General features: G+C 40.8%; 1 protein-coding gene across 5 annotated transcripts in view; it reads right to left on the bottom strand.

Moving 5' to 3' along the window:
* sema6a (sema domain, transmembrane domain (TM), and cytoplasmic domain, (semaphorin) 6A) overlaps positions 1–20,314 on the bottom strand; it is a 102,944-nt gene that overhangs the window by 60,252 nt on the left and 22,378 nt on the right. Inside the window, exon 2 of one of the 5 annotated variants that reach the window (XM_085179055.1) lies at positions 1,051–16,673. The exons of the other annotated variants lie outside the window; for them this stretch is intronic. The gene's annotated coding sequence lies outside the window, so the exon portion shown is untranslated. The remainder of the gene's footprint in view (positions 1–1,050; positions 16,674–20,314) is intronic. 5 annotated transcript variants of the gene reach the window in all.

Here is a 20,314-nt window from a genome sequence, read left to right on the forward strand (position 1 = left end):
TTCTCTCTCCATGCTCCTGTGAATCTCATTCAGGAGAGGAATGAAAACACTATTCACTGGTAGAATCATTTTAACACTGAGGAGAATACCAATACTAAAGCCTGGATACGACCTTGATCTCACAAGCCGCTCCATTCCCCTCCCTCCTTTCTCACTCCCTGGTCTAGTCCTCTTATCCTTACACTCGTTTTTTTATGTACTACTATATTTTATGAAGGGAAAAAAAAATACAAAAACTGATTTTCCCTGCAGCTTTCCTGCATCATACAGTTCAGTCTGACTGAGCTGAGCTTGCACTGCACACTGCGACTTACAAATACAAATTGTAAATAAAAATGGGCTTTTTCTACACAGTACAATGAACAACTTTAGAGGGCTTAAATGTATGTCTGGCCTGAGTTCTGACCCTGAACTCCTCCAGTAATTGACTGATTGATGAGCAGAAAGTGGCATAAGACAGAGGGGTTACCCTATAGGGACCTAACTCAATGGATGATGGATGGAGGCTGCACCGATGTGAGCGCTGTACAGTAAGGAAAAATAACTATAATTGTATTTTTAGATAGGACCTAATTATGTCGGAAATACCTGTTTCTTCCACGTAGATCCTGCAATTGTATTTTTTTAAACATCAAGAGATTAATCATATGGTAGACATTTCTTTTAATCAGTGGACGCCTAAGGAGAGGCGCATCGTCCATCTATATCAGTGGGTTGTAAAAAACTGTTAGGCAAACCATCTCACACTGCCTACTCTGATACACAAAATAAATTGAGCACAAAATGGCTTAAGTGAAACCACTAAGACTTCCAGTGGCCCTTTCATTACCAGCTGCCACACATGAGTAACAGGAGGCAGCGGGACACAGTCTGTCTTTACCAAATTATACTCGTTCTATGGAAGAGCAAATTGCTTCCTTGTGTGAGAGTGTTACCGCGTGTGCCTTAGACCCTTATTTAAAATGTTACCTTTATAAAGTACTGTAGACATCTGTAAAGACGCGCGCAAACCGAGAACATCCCGCAATTCAAGCTTTGGTAATAAATTACCTGCTAGCAAACATCTGAATCGCACAGGTGGGAGCGTGTGGATTTCCTCTTTTGTAAAAGCTCTCGTTGACAAAGTGTCGTAAGAAATAAAGTGGAACAGTGGATCCCTTTGTCTCCTACCCAGGCTTTTAATAGCTAATAACATTTTGAGAACATTAGCTGCTGCTCCTTTACAACTCCTGCAGACTTGTAGTGATAAAGTAGCTATTTGTGTGTGCGCGCGAGAGAGGGGGTGGAGTTAATCAAGCTGGATGTTGGCAGGAGACCGCCAGCAGGTAATAAAAACACAAGGACCCCCCAGAATCCCTCACCGTACCACATCATCTTTTGAATAACACACGTGCATGCGGGCACATTCACGCTCAGTCGCCTTGTGGTGCGCAAAACTAGAAGCAGAGAGCCTGAAAAAACACACATAAATCCCAGTGATAAAGCAATAAGCAAACGCATACATCTCGAAGAAGACAAACAATCACAGATGCAGGCAGCTACCCGTGGGGGCAGCTGACCCAAGCTGCATTACCTTTAACAATAAACAAATTAGCTGCCTAATTATGTTATTGCTGCTGTTGCATCAACATGTTAACTATGGTTGCTTGGAGCTTAAACATGAACACAATAACACACATTTATCATAAAGACAAGGTCAGCCAGAGTGCGCTTTAGGTGATGAACGGGAAGGAAATGTTGGGCAACATTTAGCTATAGGTTTGTTTGTCGGTCTCGTTAAATCTACAAACAAACGTAAAGCACACAATCACACACCTACACACCTAGTTAGCCTTGACAAGGTCCCAAATGTTCATCTTCTGAAGTCCCCACTTTGCTAATTGCAGTGGAGTGAGAGACTGCCATTCAATTACATGTGGAGGAGACCAGCTGATGAAAGACTGATGCTTCTGAATTTGCTGGTAGCCCAAGAGAAACAGCAGCAACAGTCTGTTAGCTAAAAAACAACAATTTTGTTGAGAGACAAAGCCATCTAGGAGGATTGTCTATCAGAAGAGTGTGATGTGAAATTGGTACAAAGCCATACAGCCTGAAGAGGGAAGCTGTCTGGGTGGGTGGACGGGTCCACAAAAAGCAGAATTTAACACAAAAGGCAGCTTTTTATTTTTGTTTCCTACATTTGGACCCAAACTGTGTGTTAGCGTTAACCAAGTGTAACTGTAGCGCTGTATGATCAGATAGGAGTTTATTTATGACAGCTTTGCTGCAATTGCTGCACACTCCTGTGGATACTCATGCCGGATACTCATGTATTTGTGTTTGATCGTTCACACTTCACTTCATGGCCATCAGTCTGTACTTGAGACCTTGCCTTTGGATTGCTGCTACGTATAGGTGGATTTACAAGGCGCAGCTTTACAGAACAGTCCTCTTGTGTGGGTGTGCCTAATGTTCTCTCATCAGACAAATTGCGCAGCAGAGATGATGATATTTTCAAACATCTCATTGTCATTACAGAGTATAAGAGACATTTGTTTTTGCAATTGGCTTTTTGATCATCTCAAGGAATGCAGGAAGTGTTCCATATAAAGGTTTTAAAGTAACAGCTTCTGGTAAATGCTGTCTGACAGCTTTGATACGAGCGCAGTCTGCTTGTGTTTATATTTGGCAATCTGGGTAATGTCCACAGATTGGTTTTGAAGGTTTTACAGATGACAGGAATGCCAAAGAGAAGGGTAGCTTACTGGCAATGTGCTGGTACGTGTCTGTAATTATGGTCAGTCACCACATTTACAGCAGTTGCAGCCATTTGTATCTGTAATTGGAATTTCACAATATACATAATGGAGGCCACATTAGTATTCGTTTTATCTCTTTTGTGAATTTTCAGTAGTAATAAAAGTGTTGGCCTAACTACATGTAGACCTTTTGGAACTACTCCTGAAGAAATAGTTCCAAAGAAAATTGTTGACACATGTTCTGTGAAGAAGAGAAACTATTATGTGTGTGTGTGTGTGTGTGTGTGTTTTTTTTAAAAGTCATTTTGTGTTTCTGTGATTTGAGTCATCTGCAGTGTGCTTGGGTAGAGGCAGAAAAGTAAAAAGAGAGGGGTCAAAACCTGGACAAATGGAATCAGAACTGACAAAATACCTCCAAACAAGAGATAAAGCAAGGGTTCAAACATCAGTAAAACCAGTAAAAAAAAAAAAAAAAAAAGTATGTCTGAGAGTAAGTAGTACTTTGTATGGTTGTTGCTTTTCAGAGTTGCTGGAACCCAATGAAAGCTAAAGTGATTTTACAGGCGAATGAGTGACAGCAGGGTAATTCCAACAACTTCAGAAGTTTCTGTTTGTGACAATCTCCCAGCGTTAAAGAGAAGAAACAGGCTTTACACACGCGTGTTAACACAGCACAAATCACATCACCAGACCGCACTAAAACCAGACGCTTTTACAACACAGCCACAAAAATATCATATTGCTAAACCCTAACCGAGATGCCACTACTATCCACTATGTCACCTGTTCACAGGCCTGCTGGAAGAAATGCTGTTTGGAGGTGAAGTGTGAAAGCAGATGAGAATTGGACCAGGTAGAGAAGGTTGAAAAGACAGACAGGTGAGAGCAATGCATTGATCCACCATATGGGAATAAAAAAATGGAACACATCCAACCACCTAGGGCTCCCAAATGGGGAGGATACCTTGGCAGGTGTTTACCTTGTCAGTCCTGGCCTGATAATCAGAGAGAAAAGACAGGAGGAGCTGTCTGCCTGAACCCAAGAGGCCGTGATAAGAAGAGCGAATGGAAAGAGAGTGAGAAGGAGGAACTTGTCTGTCTTTCTGAGACCAAGAGCCAAACTAGCATCCAATATAAACACACACAGACAGACACACACTAGCATGCATACTCCTACAACAATCCTTGAGCTATCAAAAAGCATACTGGTGTTTTCCTGTTCCTCCTCCGTTTTTCATCCGTCAGATGCTGCTTTGAAACGAATATCTGTATGGTGGTAATCCATCATGGTTTGATTATTAAAAGACAATGAAGTGGACATGAATGAGGCACCCTGTCGCTTTAGGCTCTTTATGGAAACAGAAGCCAAAATCCGAGAACGTCTCCCTTTAAAGAGGTGACGGATTGATTCTGGAGGACAGCCAAAGACGACTCAAAAAGACGAAGAGGGGGGGAAAAAAAGGGGAAAAAGAGAGACAGGAGAACAGCATGGGAATAGAGAGGCAAAGTGCCAACTTGAAACAACTGTAACCTAGCAAAGATATTCAGAGACTGGTGATAAGTGCCTATCTTTATAACACTGCTTCTGTGATCTAACAGCTATTAGGCCTCGACATGCCTCTGTGATTCTTAATCATTAAAAACAATTATCTGTTGTGAAGCAATGGATATCCTTTTCCAGGACGTTTTCAGGACACTCTTCGTAGCAAATTACCATAGATATAGAAATGAGGATTAAAAGAAAAAAGTGAAACCTAAAAGAGACATGAGGAAAGGAAAAGAAAAGATAGCAAAGCAGGGAGGGGAAAAGGAGGGAAGGTTAATGCGTGTTCACTGTCTGAGAATGATCCAAAGTAAACTGACATCACACCAACCTCGCCACCAGCACAAATCAGCAGAGGAGAAAGATGAGAGGAGATAACTACCACTCTACAGTGTTTGTGAAAGTAGGTCAGGAACTTGTTGGGCTGCTGGGCCAGAGATGAGCTTCCAAATTTACCCTGGAAAACCTCTAACAGATAAATGTTTAACCCTCAAGACAAATATATTAGATAGAGGTAGAGTTAGTTTAAATGTATGCTAGAAACAAATGATAAAGGGAAATAGCGTGCATTTTACTGCTGAAATGTTACTGTGCTGCTAAGAGGGCATGGCTCTAGCAATGGCAGAACTGGTCAGGCAGTTAGTGAATCCACCATAATACTGAACAGTTGCAATGCAAACTTATTTTGCCATTTAAAAAAACTGTATGTATTGTGTTTGAAATAATGCTAAATTCTTTTGTTTTTAGTGGAATCAACACATTTTTAGTGGGAAAAAAATCTGTTTTCTTTTCTTAGTTCATTTTTGGCAGCATGGTGCTGCAGTAGTTAGCACTGTCACCTCACAGCAACAAGGTTCCTGGTTCAAACCCAGCTGGCGTCTTTCTGTGTGGAGCAGGCATGTTCTCCCTGTGCCTGCGCGGGTTTCCAGGTATTCCTCCCACAGTCTGAAGATGTGAATGATTCCAAGGCCGATAGAGTGGTTGAAGTGTGCAGAATAAAGCGCTGTATGAATGTAGCTTGTAGTCTTTGAGTGATCAGCAAGACTAGAAAAGTGCAAGTACACTGCAGTCCATACGCTACTGATCAGTCAAGTCACAGCAGGCTTTGATTGCATGCAAGTTAACAGTCCATGCTCAGTGCAAATGAGGGCTGGCTTTTGCCAAAATGCACTGGATAATGACTAGCTATACTCTGGTGACCATTTAGCTTGTTATTACAATTTTTTACATTTTTCTGCTTTAGCAATTTCTGCACAGAACTTAAGATCTTTGCCAGGATATGTGCCAGCTACATCCAAAATCCCCCAAACTGGCCAGAGCCTTTAGCACACCTCAAGCCAGCAGATTAACCAGTATGTTTCCTGATTGCTTAATAAATGAATTTGTAAAATTTGCTACACACATTCATATTTTGTACTGGATAATTACTTTCCTGTATCATCTAGTGCCATCATCAGATGAAAACAGCCTATAATTTGCTTTGTATGCACAATAGCAAATGTTAGGATGCTTATAATATATATAATATTAATTAATATATCTGGTAGATGCCAGATAAACCTTTCCACCTTAGCATGTGAACATGTTCAGCATTTAGCGCCTAACCTGCAGCGTCTTAATCCAGTGTCAGAAAGTCTCTTGTTCTAAGTCTTGATTTATTTCTCTTTGTCAGGCCCACATAACAAGTTGCCCAAAATGTTCCCTCACTACCTCTCTCAGGCATAATGAAAACATTTTTTCCATTATCACCATCATTCCTCCTTTTCTCAAATCTCTCTTTCTACTAATTATATTTCCAAATCTCCCTGAGAACAGCAGCAGAGAAGAAAAAGGTGAATGTGGGATGTAGGTTGCTCCTTTCCTTTGCTTCGTCTGAAAAAGGCATTTATGAATCAAAACAAGACTCACTCAGTGACACACATTCAACCACACACACACCAACACAAAGCCCAACTCACATCACACAAACAACGGCTGCTTAAGAGATTGCGCCCCCCCCCCCCCCCTCAAAAAACAGGAGGTTACATGTTTAAATATCAGAACTTTTTCCAGCCCTGTCCATCATTGGTTGTGACGATATTAGCAGGGCACCCTAATCACTCTGCAAGCAGCTGATACAGAGCTGTGTGGGCAAAGCAGAGAAAATTGCTGCTGATAAGGACATGCTTGGTAGCACATGGCCCTCTCTGTCTCTTTTGATCCAATTACCTCTTTGGTCTGAAACTCTTCTATCTCAGTTTCTTAATATTGCCTGTCCCTTTGCTCTTAATATGTCTTGTAACATCAGGTCATTTTTTTGTCAATACACATAGTTGGTCATTTTGAGTAAAGATCAGCTGTCTGTGCTGTTAAGTTAAAATCTTGTCAAAAGAGCAAAAGCAGCCAAGCGATACCAACTGAGACTGAGGGAAGATATGTATGTTTTTTTTTAAAAAAAGAGTCAGAATGCCACTGAGCTAAATGCCGCATTATTTCTATAGAGACAGATGCTGGAATGAGTGAAGTGGTGCCCTGTGGAGCAGTGATTGGGGTGTTGAAACTGTCACACGGCATAATGCGCATTTTACTTAGAAACTCACTTCATGAAGGCCAACTGCAGGGTGCCTTCAGGCACTGCTGCACCCTTTCATGCTATGCTTAGCCATAAAACAGACCTGGGACCTCAAGTCTGTAAGGTTAGTGAGTCAAGTAATGCTTTAAATTAGGGTGCCTGGGGTTGGAAACATATGACAACATATTTAGAAATGTGTGCCCAATACAGGAAGAACTAAATGAATCTCAGACTCTTGTCTTTAGTAAACATCAGCTGAGCCATCAGCAGGGAGAAGCATAACAGAAAAATCCATTTCTGCGGTACTTCCAAATCCAAAATGCATGAGCCCTAAAATGATTTTTTATGTAATTTCTACAAGGAGAAAAAAAAGTTCACTAGGAGGAAGAGGGGAAAGCAGGATAAACTTGCAGCAATCCATGCATAAGTTTTCTGAGTCACAGCAGAAATTAGTGTGGGCATTTAGAGAAGCATAGGAGAAGAAGCTGAGGGACATTGTGTCCCCGGAGTATTTTTTTCCCCACAAATAAAAGAGGATGAGCAATCAATAAAACAATAGCTGTATTCTGGCCCAAGAGCTGGATAGTTGCAAACCCTTTTCCTCGACAGGCCTGGGCTGTAAATGAGAAAAGTCTCAGAGTCAATATTCAACGACGGCTCGCTAAATGGTTTTTACTACGGTTATAAAAGGCTCAAGGAGATGTGGAGGAAAGAAATTACATTTCTTTTCTCCTTCCTGGACCTTGACTAAATAAACAAAGTTGTAATCAATATGACATGTATGTAAAAAATCTAAAAATCCTGCATCACACATAACTGTGACTAACCAGAAAAAGACAAAGAATATACCACATATAAATTCATAATTCTTGTGGCCTTTTGTGTTGTTGTTTTAGATTTGCACATGCTTTAACGGTCAACCTATGCAGCTGTTTTTGTTGCATTCTTTCCCTCTGCTTGCAACTAAACTAGAAAAGTAGACACAGGATATAAGAGGGTGGCCTGCAGGGACTGAATAAGAGGTGTTATGATTTTCTGTTGTTCTATCCATCTGGTGCAGTTTTCACATCTCGCAGCCTCCTGCTTCTTCATAATAGGTGTGTTTCAGAGTTTTACGAGGTGTGATACAGTCTCTGTCAGTGCCTCATTGTGTACCTAATGCAGTCATCACTATATATTTCCATTCAGCACACTTTACAGCATGTTCAAGTGGTTTTTTTTGACAATCAATCCAAAGTTGTTTTTAGGCTATTGCAAGAATTCACAACCGTGTGCTGCTAACACTGGAACATCAACGTACACATATCATAAGTAATGGGTCCAAAGAAAGAAGCACATGCTGTATAAATGCCATGTAACCTTGTAAATGAGGCTGCTGGATAACACGTTATGTGCATCTGTTTTTGTCATAAAGCCTGCAAATGCACCTTGATTTAATTTGCTGATTTTACCATCACACAAAATCATTTCAGCTCTGTTAATGACATTTTTCTCGTTGAGCTTCCAGTTCATTTGATGCAGGTTCCATTATGCTAAGTGACTGAGTCTGTGTCCTCGCTGATAACTGACTGGCTGGCCTTCCGTTCCACAGCAACAGGCCTATCAGATCTGACTGAGCATGATCCTAATCTCTATTAAGGTGGCCACGGATCGGGAAGAGAAAAGCACACCGCGAGTACACATTCTCAGTCCTTTTCTAATTATCTGTCTCAGACATTTTCAGTCAGTGTCTGTATACCTTACGTTTTCTCTTTCACTTCCCTGCACACCCCGCAACCAAACCCCAAATCCATCTTCAAAATAGAATAAAAACTCCTCCCACAGATGCTGGTCTTTTATGACAGGAAACATATATTTATAATGGAGAATGGGATAAACTAAACACAATTATGGTCTGTGTTAGCCCGTGATATTGTGATACTGATAACAGAGTATCTTGTTTTGTGTTAGTGCATCATATCCAATAGCAATATGAATCATCTGTGATAAACCAGGACATTCAATCCTGCCGCAGCACGAGGCCGCAGTCACTTACTGACAACGCATTGTACCACAGTAGCTGTTGTATTGCCAATGTACAGAATGAATCTGTCTGAATTGTTATCTCCACAGACCATATTGTAGGAGTGATGCAGCTCACATCCAGCTCTGTACTAATGAACGAAATGACAATGCTCCAGCAGGCAGATCACTGAGACATCCCACCAGTGTCCAAAACAAAATGTATGGAAATGAAATCTATTACACAACACCGAACACCTGCAAATAGTTCTGAATGTTGTCAGTCTGCAGCGGAGATTGTTATTACTGTTTGTCAAAGGATGAGCTAACACAATATGACAAGTACAGTTACCAACTCTGACAAAGGGAAGACTTTTGAATGCTATTTCTTCTTTGTGTTTTGGCTTAACTGCCAATAATGTACCCTGCAGGAGAACAGAATATGGATAAATGAGTACATTTATGCAAGGGAAGACAAAATGCCTTAAATGAAACACAAGGGAAGTGATATAACCTAGTAATCCTTTACAAACCACTGTCTATGCCTGTAAACCTAATGAGAGCCAGGCCGATCAGTGTAATTAGTGTGTCACTATGCCCACGCTACACATGCTACTAGACGTAAGACACGTTTCATAACAAGATAAACGCAAGCTTGTCCAAAGGCAAGCCATGACTCAGTGGTAGCCCATGGTAATGTAACATGTTTAATGTAAAATATCAAATGTGAACAAATATGTTTGTTTTTTTTATTTCCAGTCTTATAAAGTAAAGAATAAATAACGTTTATTTTTATTCATAAAGCCACGCCCAAACTAGTAATGAGTTGCAAGTCTGCAAAAAACTTTTTAAAAAGCACCTTTAAGTCTGTGCATACATTAAGGTTCCTACAATACTAGAATTTCAAACTCAATATAAATACACAGGAAAATACTCAATATAATTTTCAATACCCTGGGTGAAAAAAAAAAAGTCGATTAGAGCAATACAAACAATAAAGCTATCTGACACAAACATTCAAAACCACAACTGTTGAAATATTTATACTATATATCATTTAAATTATCTTAGGTGTTGCAAAAACAAATGAAAAAGATAATAGTTTGTGTTGTCTGAGGTGTTGGTGTGCTTCTGGTGACTCACTGCTGACATTGTGTCTCAAATAGAGTTGGTTAGGCAGGTTATCGCTATCTCTGTCTACTTGCTGGTAGACAGAACTCAGCTGAAATCTGGGGCTTTAAGAAAGACCTTTGAGACACAAATTCTCCTGATATCTCATTTAATTAACATCATCCAATACATTTACAGATGGGAACCTCTCACCTTAATGTTACATTATTAACCATTTTAGCTATCAGGTAATTGCTAATAGCTAAGACATTAAGGTGCCAGGTTAACATTTATAATAATTTCAGAGTTGTTAAATGGGGGGCTTTACTGACCTCTCAAATTTCCTCATACAGTTCATGTGTTCAGCTGCTAGTGAGGGGAGGGAGAGGAGTTGACACGAATATTTAAGTCAGTTCAAGCGCCAAATCACAAAAGTAGCCTCTAGGCGCTTTATATTGTAAGATAAACACCCTACAATAATACATTATTGTAATATCCACCCATTATCTTTTTTTTCAGTATGACAGCCCTGAGGGTTGATTATTACAAAACCACAGTAAACTCGAGGTATGTTTTAGGTTTCGGTACATGTAGTATATTTGGGGTCTCAAATAACAGGTAAGAATTAACCTATTACCACATGATCTGTGCATCCGTTTTTTTACTGGCAAACACATCCTAAAACTGAGAGCATTTGCATGGCAGGCACTGAAGCAAAAGTTAATAAACACTGAATGCCAGCATTATGTAATGAGCTGTATGAATACTGGTGCCACAAGAGAGGTGCATTCTTTATAATGAGACCACAAAATCAATGCAGAGGAGACGCCGCGCAGCTCTGCAAGTTCATTTAGGCAGCAGGATATAAGGAAAGCCCTAGGATGAGAGTGAATCTAGTTAAAAATGTTATGTGATCAGCTCAGGGAGAAGAAATACAATCCTCCCAATGTTCTGATTGTTGCATAATCGTAATGAAAGTTTGTGTGGCACTCTAAATGCTTGACTGGTTTGGTGAAAGTGAAAAAGTACATATTGTAATGGAAGAAAGAATACATGCTGTTTTCTTTTGTGAGGTAATTTCGAAACAGATGAACACACGCAGCACAGCCACCTTTGGGTTCCATACTTGACAATGAAGAGGTTTTAAACGAAAAGCTGCAATTCAGACGCACAGAGCAAAGACGTACTGTACAATGGTGTTTTTATAAAGCTGCTGGAACCAAGACTCACATCACGAGTTTTCATATGCACAATAATCATGCAACAATTACAGTGTACGATTACACTGAGCACTGGTTGTCTGGTTGTACTTCAGACTTCGAAATCATGTCTAATTCGTATTTAAAAAGTGTCAAATTAAATCTGAATCACCTCCTTTCTGTTTTTGTAAGCATCAGAACACAATTTACATTTGCGCCGAAGTGTAATTTTAAGTTTTGCATGAGCAATTAGGAGATGCTGCCCGTGCACGGGATCACATATATTGCATTCCCTGTCTCTGCCTTCCATCACAAATTTCAGCAAAGTGCAGATGACGGTTCTCCGATAAGTAATTTTCCATGCTATGTCAGAGCCTCTTTGTGATCACTAACTTCTTATATCGGCCGTGTCAAGCAATTTTTCTAATGGAAATGTTGCATTAATTCAGTGGCTCTGGCCATACATCATGCCTGTATATTTCCCTTGTGGGAGCTGAGGTGAACCAGGCCAGACAACGCTAGAGAATTTCTATGAAACCATACCACGCTATGTTTGGAGCGTCTAATGCATTTGTTCTTGGATCCAAAAAAAGGCCACCGTATCTGGGTGTTAGGATCACGATCACTAGATACTTTTGTCTATTGCCTAACAATACAAAAAAAATATGTGTGATCAAGAATAAAAGACAGATTTATTTAAGAGTCACAAAAAGAAAAGCTAAGTATAATTTGCAGAAAACAAGTGCACATTAAACTAGAAGAAAGCCTGTTTACGCATAATTACTTGGAAGGTGGAAGATACAATTACTCTTTCTTTCCATTCTAGCTATTTTCTCCTTTTCACACCATAATTCACCAAGTGTTGTTCCTCTCAAGTGATAAAAGCTTCAACAGCCTACCATTTCACGCCTACAAATCCTGATTACTTTTTTTTTTTGGATGGGAAGTAGGAGGGGTTAAAACTTGCTTTTAAATCAGCCACCAAAGAGTTTAGAAGGAAACATCACAACGTGAACCTTCTGATAAAACCCTCGACCGAATCTTTTGCCTTTCATCTGCAACCTTCGAACCTCTTGCGTTACCCCACTTAGGCAACTTCTAAAGATGTGCATTTACGACACACTACCAGCATAAAGGGCAGTACAGGAGAAAATAAAAGTGAGGAGAGCCAGAGTAAACCTCAGCCCTGAACTGTTGTGCTCAATCTGAGTGATAATGAAGGATGGAGTGTGAAGACACCGCAGAGAGAGGCTGCAGTGATGGAGGGTTGTGAGTGTTTTTGAGACGTGGTTATGTGCTTGCCCTTGCAGGTGTTGTGTTACAGTCAGTTGGTCGGATGGTGGGCGTGCGCCTACCTGCAGCTCCCAGGTTTTTACACCGTGGGACACACAGAGGGAAACCTGAGCCAGTCGAGCCAGTCGAGCCCACTCACCGTGATGCTAAGCTAATGCCAAGATTACTGCTTCCTTTCAATCAAAACCCTGAAAATAAACCTAGTTATTTCCCTCACTGCCTGATATCTTTGTCTACAGCTCTGTCTGCCTGACTGACTGCCAGACAACAAACTCTCAGCACAATCGGGTAAACCAGTTCCTCTTAATTATATGGTTTCAAACATTCAGGAGAGTTTAAGAAGAAGTTTGGGGATCGGTTGCCGAGGCGTGCTAAAGAGGGGATGAAAAAAAGGTTCTTTTAATGTCTGGTTAAGCAGACATATCTATCATAGCTGTTTATCCAGAGGATGATGGGAGTTTGATGAATCATACAGAGGGGGGCTCCTTCTTTGTCTCAAACACTTTGAAGTTTGAAAGAGACAAAAGAGCAGCAATGCTTTATCAAAGATGAATGATTGAGAGCGAGAAGACATTGATTTATGCCCGCAGTGCCATACCTGTACACCTTCATTTTTGCAGTATATGCTATTGAAGAAGACTGATGTTTTGACTCTCTTTAGGGGGAAAACATGTAAAAGTTTAGCAGTTAGGGCCATCATAGTAACGCCAAGATTTGCTAATTAGCACAAGGGAAAGTTCAGAGTGATAGAAGTGGAATTAGTTCAGTTCTCATTAAACAGTGGATTGGACTTTTTTTTTAAATGATGAATGTTATTATGTTCAACTGGAAACTGATCATGATGAAAAACCAGATGATTAATAGTGTAGTGGGGTTATTCCTCGGAAGTCCAGGAATGCCCTTTTATAGCAGTGCAATAGTTAGTGGGATCTGTTCAGACTCATTCATAGATCCAGGCCTTTTTTGCATGATTTTTTTTTTTTAAATCTGAAAAAGGAAAGTATTTTGACGATGAGCTGCTGAGAATCAGCCGTCACTGTAAAGTAAGCAAATGAGCGGAAACAGAGAGCGCAGGATGTGTTCACACTTTAAAGTTTTCTGTTGTTTTGTGACAGCACACCCTGCGGCCCACACAGCCTCTGTTACACTGTATAAAAACCTCTCCTTGGCTCCTGAAGTAAACATTAACCAGACATATGCACACCTACTTGTATACAGAGGTCAGAAGAGCGGTGGCATTTCATACATTTCATTGCTTACTCTAGCACATCGCCAGTACATACACGAACTAGCGGCCAGCAAATATAACTTCCATTTCTCCAGAGGTTTGTTCCATTATTGTATGTATCTCTGCGCGCATTTCAGTATGTCTGCCTGTGTTTGTGTGTTTGTGCTGTAACCAACCATCTCATTTCCCCATAGGAGGACTTAGTCTGGCTGAGACTGCATCCTCCAGCACACTCGCATTAACATTTCATCCTGATTGTCTCTGTCAAAGTAATTCATCATCATCGACTAAAAGACTGGGAGTGGAGCCTCCCTCGACTTCACATGTCTCTCCCCTCCATCTCCCTCCCTCTGTCTCCAGGTTTCCTCTTCGTTCCCATTTCTGCCCCCATTTTTGGCTTTACCTCTCATGTCCTCTCTTGATGTTTCTCTATCTTACTCTGGTCCATCTGGCTCTTGAGATAAACGCAAGCCTGGCTCTCCTCACCCAGACAAAATATCTATAAAGATGAACGTAATCACAGTTTGGTTATTTAGTCCAAGTGACCCTCCTGTGGAACATTATCCATCTGTCTACCTCGTCTTTGCTTACCTCAGTCACTCCTCTTTTTTTGGGTTTACTCCCCTCTTACTCGCCAGGGTTCAGATTGACAAGCAGATTATATCCAGGGGAAAACGTGATTAATGAGTTTGTCTGAATAACGTAAATCAACCTAATGGAACTGGAGACACCAAATGATGGAGCAAGAGGGAAAAAGAGATAGAGGAGGAGAGGGACAGGGGTTGCTCAGGGTTCAGATTTCCACTCAACTGAAATGCAAAAGCAGTAAGCAGGCCTCAGCTGCTGTCACACCGGCCTTTGAGGGAAACAAAAAGGAGGATAGACCAAAAAAGTCCTCCTTCTCCTCATCTTTCCTTTCTTTTGTCTTCTTACTATGAGTCCCTGGAGTACCCTGCCCCTCCCTCACATCCATCCCTCCACCCAATCCTCTCATCCAACCAGATATGATCCCGTCCAAACCATTACCACCAGCAGCACCACCACCATCACTAATCCAAGAACAGCGACTGTAGCACCACGCACATGCACACACATGCTCACACACCTTCACGTGCACACAATCACACAGAAAACCTAAGAGACAGCACTTTACAGTCTGCTAGCTGCAACAATGAAATCTGTGCTTTACTGACAGAGTCAGGACCCCTAAAGACATAAGAGGATCAAGTTGCTCATCCGGTAACTTAAACCATTTAACCATTTGTGCACTTAACTCCATTGACATGCAATTTTTAAACAGAAAACAATGCAAAGGAGATGTCTTGTCAAACAATGAGGCTTAAGACTCTTAACCGAAATGAATTTGGAGGACTTCTCGTTTGAAGAGACTTTAACAACCTTAACAGTGGAAAAGCTGCACTTTGTGTATTTCTTTCTTATATTTTAGAAAAATAAGGTGCAGGGACTTGGCTTCTTATTTTTGTCTTTGAAACAATAATAAACAAAACAAAAAAAAACTCAGCATGGTGTGCTTGTGTAAATGCAAACTTTGTCGTTGTGTAATTAACTTAAAAGCTTAAGTGCTGCAGTCCGGATCCTCCACAACATTTAGTCTCATTGTTAAAGGAGGATCTGCGGATTACTATTGTTACTTTAAAACGAAATCTGCAAAACAAGGCTAGTACGATGACAATGAGATAATTAGCAGCACTGCTTACAGGGGTTTTTTGGACTTAACCCGATAAAACACAATGCTATACAATCTTGGACTAATTTTTCAGGCTTGTTTTTCTGTGTACATTTAAGTTCCTTCTTTTTCTAAGCCATTTTTAAGTGCTAAAACAACATAAAATATGTCCTTTAGTCAGTGTTTACTCAGTCCATTCTCTTAATCTACTTTTTTGATAAAAGATAAATAAATAAATCCCACAATCAGCCAATCCCATATCTTATGTAGTAAGTAACTGCAGGTTATAAATTCGAAAATGTAATCACACAATGCTGACTACAGGCAGGACTGCCCATTGTTTCTGATCTAAGTCCGATTTTACAGGAAAACTTTGACCAGAATAAATAATAGTCATTAGCATGTGCAAATAACATTTTACACTGCATGTCAAATCATTTATTGTCTTTGTTTCTCTCTTTCGGGTTGTTAATTGGTAGTCGCTTTAGTTTGTGACGAACCAATTCAGTGCGACAGTCCAGAAGACTTCATTTTTCATTTTCATTTTTCTCCTGCAAAGATAAGCCATCTGTGAAATGATACTATAGAGGTTCATTCTCTCGTGGCATATTAATGTGATGAATTAAAATCCCACACTGACAGGTAAGGATGGAATTGCAATGGATGCTTACGAGGTGTTTTAGTGGTTGTATGATGGTAGATTTAACAAGAAGGTCCAGATTCATATCGCCACTTTTAACTATATTTAATCGGAAGGACACACACATTATTGGAATTAAGTAAGCAAACAGGAAAGCGGGATTTGTGTCAAATGTTTCAGCTGAAGCAAGTGAGAATATTGTGTGGCCAGCAGCTGTCTTTAATTAAAGCTTGTTCAAACGAGTTCCTCTCCTGGGGGGGGGTTTAGAGCAACAAGCAAGTAAAAAGAGACTCAAAGTCTGTATCCTTCTGTCATGTTGAATCCAAGCCATTACTGTAAAATCAATCACAAGCACACAGAGGTGTGCCTGCTTCTGACATGTCTGCAAAAGAACACAGACACGTGCCCTTTGACACCATTTCTACATCTGTCTAAAGACCGAAACTGACAAGTGAAGTGCTGTCAAACTGTGGCTGGGGAGCAAAATAGCCCTTCTGAATTGCTAAGGGCACTGTTGCTACCTTGGTGTCCGATGGTAGCGGTGGCAGCTAATCCCCTCGTGCTGCAGCAGCAGAGCAGACCGCAAGCATGCACAGAAGACTCAGGTCGGCTGAATGAGGTGAAGGAGGACAGAGGTCTAAGGGGATAGGTTTCTTTATCCGGAAGTGATAAAGCCCTTCAACCTAAATTCAAAAGGAAGTAATTACACTTTATTTTTTACTCCAACACAGAAAACCTGCGTCACTCACATCCTTATGGCTTATGTTCAGTACAAAAAGGTAACAGTTCCTAGAACAAAAAAGAAAAACATTGGCAGGTAACATAATCCAGGCCACAATTACCTTGCCTAACAAACCATAATTGGAAAAACAAATTAGTAGTACATAAATGTAATTTCTAGGGGACAGGGGTTGGATGAGGGCCACAGGACTCACAGAGCTGCATTCTCTCTAATTACATTTGACTTTATAAGTGTACATTAAAATGAATTTAGTACACAGTATTAATCCAAATGGAATAGATAATCTAGAGAGGCCATGCAGATATAATCTCCAGACATGTCATTTCATTATGCTCAGTGATGTTACAGTTTATCAGCTACAGTAATGGTAGTATTGTTCTGTGGTAAGAATCAGAATTCAACCAACCCCATCTGCCTTTCATTTTTCAGAAAGGCTCGAGGTAAAATTACCCCTCAAACCAGAGGCTGAAGCAGTCTCAATAAATTGGCATACAAATTACAACCAGAGCACATCACTGGGCAAGGACCCAAATACTTTTATTTGCAAAACTAAGTGCCCTGATGGCTGTGTTCACAAATATGAGATAGATCCACATTTCAACAGAGCAGTTTTCTTGTTGCTTTCCATTCAAGTGCAACAACAAGACAAGTAGTGAGGGCAAGTCGGAAGCATTGATCTTGTGTAAGAGCAATACAACATTACATATTAAGAAAAAAGCCAGTTACTCTTCATGTCTTTTTTTACTCTGTGTATTAACACCCGATACGCCTTCAGATTACAAAATTGCCAGCCCCTTCTATCCACAATTATAAACTCCTGTGTGTGGATTTGCCAGTTTAAAAAGTTTAACTGCTGTGTTTGCATCTATAGCTGGTGCTATAGACTAGAGCTAAAGAGATGCAACAACAACACAAGCTAATCCGTGCAATGTGCCACCGAGGGGTTTAGCTCTGGGGAGGGACTTAGAAAAGAGAGAGGGAGAAGGGAGGGGGACTTAAAGCAGTCATTGTCCCTCTGGGAGCAGATTAACTATTTTAAAAGCAAAGGTGACGTCTACTGCTGGCTCGCCCACGTTCTGAAACTCTGTGTAAGATTACGGTCCCCCTTCTCTTTGTTTACTTCTCCTTTCCCTACTTTAGCCCTGTAGCATCTTTTGCTCACTTTCTGTCTTCATCTTTCTCACCCCACACTCCTTTCTCATGTGCACAGGCTTTCTTTTAATCAAGTAGGATACAGGCATATGCTCACTCAGAGCGACAATCAGAAATGCCTGTTTCAGGAGTGGAGCCAAGGCCATCATGAAAGCACCGGGTGCACAGGGAAGACTGTGCCGATTAAATGTTATTATGCCGCTGCAATGCCACCAATGTGTGAATTGGGTTGGGTGAAGGGCCACGGGGAGGGCTCTGTCCATGGGGAGCAGCACAAATGTGCAATGAGAAAAAGGGGAGTACACGTGGGATGAGACGACTTGAGAGAAGAGGGAGGAGAAAGTAGGGCACGCAGGAGCAGACTTGGGTGTAAATATAAGGGTTTCTTATGAATGTGTGGAGAATGATCAGGGGTAAGGAGATGAGGCACTACAAATAATTTACACAAGGGAGTGAAGAGATAAGTGCTAGGCTATAGAAGGCGGAGGCGAGGGGGGATTTTGAAAGTAGAAGTGAGGGCACTGCTCATGGGATATACTCCTGTTTACTTAAAGGAAAACAAAGACTGGCACTGAAAAGCCTGGCATGGAAATACAAATAAATCCCCTCTTGCCACCAAAGTCTTTTTATTGTATAAAAAACTGCATGTGGCAAGGGAGAAGTAAAAAGAACTTCACTCCAATTATTACATTTCTCATGCCTTTTCTTTCTTGAAATATAAGTGTTGTTGAGTGTATGTATTGTAATAATTCGCAATGGAGTTATGTTTTTCTTTCTCCCCTTTCACAGCAAACCAGTCCCCCTGTGTGATCTGCATAATGCATGAATCCTCTGCGTAGACTGTCAAGGGAAACACAAGGCACAGGAGCAACAATAGAAAGCAAACTTGATGTATAATATGTAGTTTAATGAATTATTACATAAGCCCCTCAATGCTTCCCTTGAAACTGTAGGAGTCCTGTTCTTTCACTATATAAAGACATCCTACCAAAAGTATTCACCGAGAAGAAACATCCTGTTGATACACTCCAGCACTCTAGTAAATGTGAATACCCCCTGAGCACACACACACACACACACACACACAGATGCACACACTGAATGAACATGCTGCACATGAACGCACATCAAGGCCTTTGTGTCACTGGATCTGTCAATCTTCTTCTCATTTTTCTCCTCCTTTTTTCATTTTACTCAAAAACACACACGTACACACACATCCATGCCAACACAATTCAGGTCCGTCATAATGAGGCCATCATGATGAGGGAAACACAGAGTCAACAGAGAGCCATTCATAGCACAAAGCTGCGGAGCCTCCTCAAGTCTCCGTGTGGAGCTCCACTGTGTGTGTGTGGCTGCCAGGCAGGGTGGGCCCCAGAGGAGAGGCTTACATGGCATGACCTCAGCGAGAGACTTCCCTCCTCCAGGCCCTGGCACTCAAATGTACACCCATGAACACATACACACACACACACACACACACATAGATATATAGAGTGTTCCCAGCATTCCTGGCAGCACCAGTCCAACCAGAGTGGTCTGCCAAATCTTTTAGTAACTTCTTCTGATAATTTCCTCTAAGTCTCCCTGTACAGCCATGATCATTCTTATATCTGGTTTTATTCCACTGGTAGCTTTAGCGGAAAAAAAAAGAGGAAAAAAAACCTCTTAAAGTTCAATAAAGATGCACCATCTAGTCCTCTCAAAAACATTTTCTAAAAAGGTCTTGATTTTTTTCTTCTTCTTTTTCAGTGCCTTGAAACTGTGAAATTAGCACAAACACAGGGTATGCCAGTTTCACTCAGTGTTCATATCAGTCAGATCTTGCTAGCCCAGTGGTAGCAAGAGCATTGGGTTTGTAAGGACGCCAAATGTTGGTCAGTCGCCTAGACCGTCAGGCAGGCGGTTAGCGAAAACAAATTTTCGACAACTTCAAAATTACAGTTTCTGTTGGTTCCCACTGGTAAACCCTCAGATCTTCTTGTTGTGGAGATATTTAATCAAAATGGACTCATAAGAAGTAAACAGCCATCATTCCATCTTCTTCCACTTATCAAGTTCAGGGTTAGGAATGGGCTGGAGCCCATCCCAGGTGTCACAGGGCGAGAGGAAGGGTACTCTAACTCTGACGCATAGACAACCATTCACATTCAATTTTACACCTAGAGCCAATTTCCTAACAGGCCATACAAAATAAAATATTCTTTGGATTTCTTTATGTTTTAGTCAGTGCAAGGAAACTGTACAGAAGCTATGTTATTTATAACAAGTGAGTTACATGCTCAGCTTTAACAAACAAAACAAGAGATTTTTTTGTTATTTCATTCTATCCAATGTGGACATTTTTTTTTTATTTTGTCCACATCCAGTTTGTCATGACTAAGTCCACTTTGTTTATTATCTTTCCAAAATCCACCTTACATATAA

The sequence above is a fragment of the Neolamprologus multifasciatus genome, chromosome 12 (assembly GCF_963576455.1).
Source record: "Neolamprologus multifasciatus chromosome 12, fNeoMul1.2, whole genome shotgun sequence".
NCBI lineage: Eukaryota > Metazoa > Chordata > Actinopteri > Cichliformes > Cichlidae > Neolamprologus > Neolamprologus multifasciatus.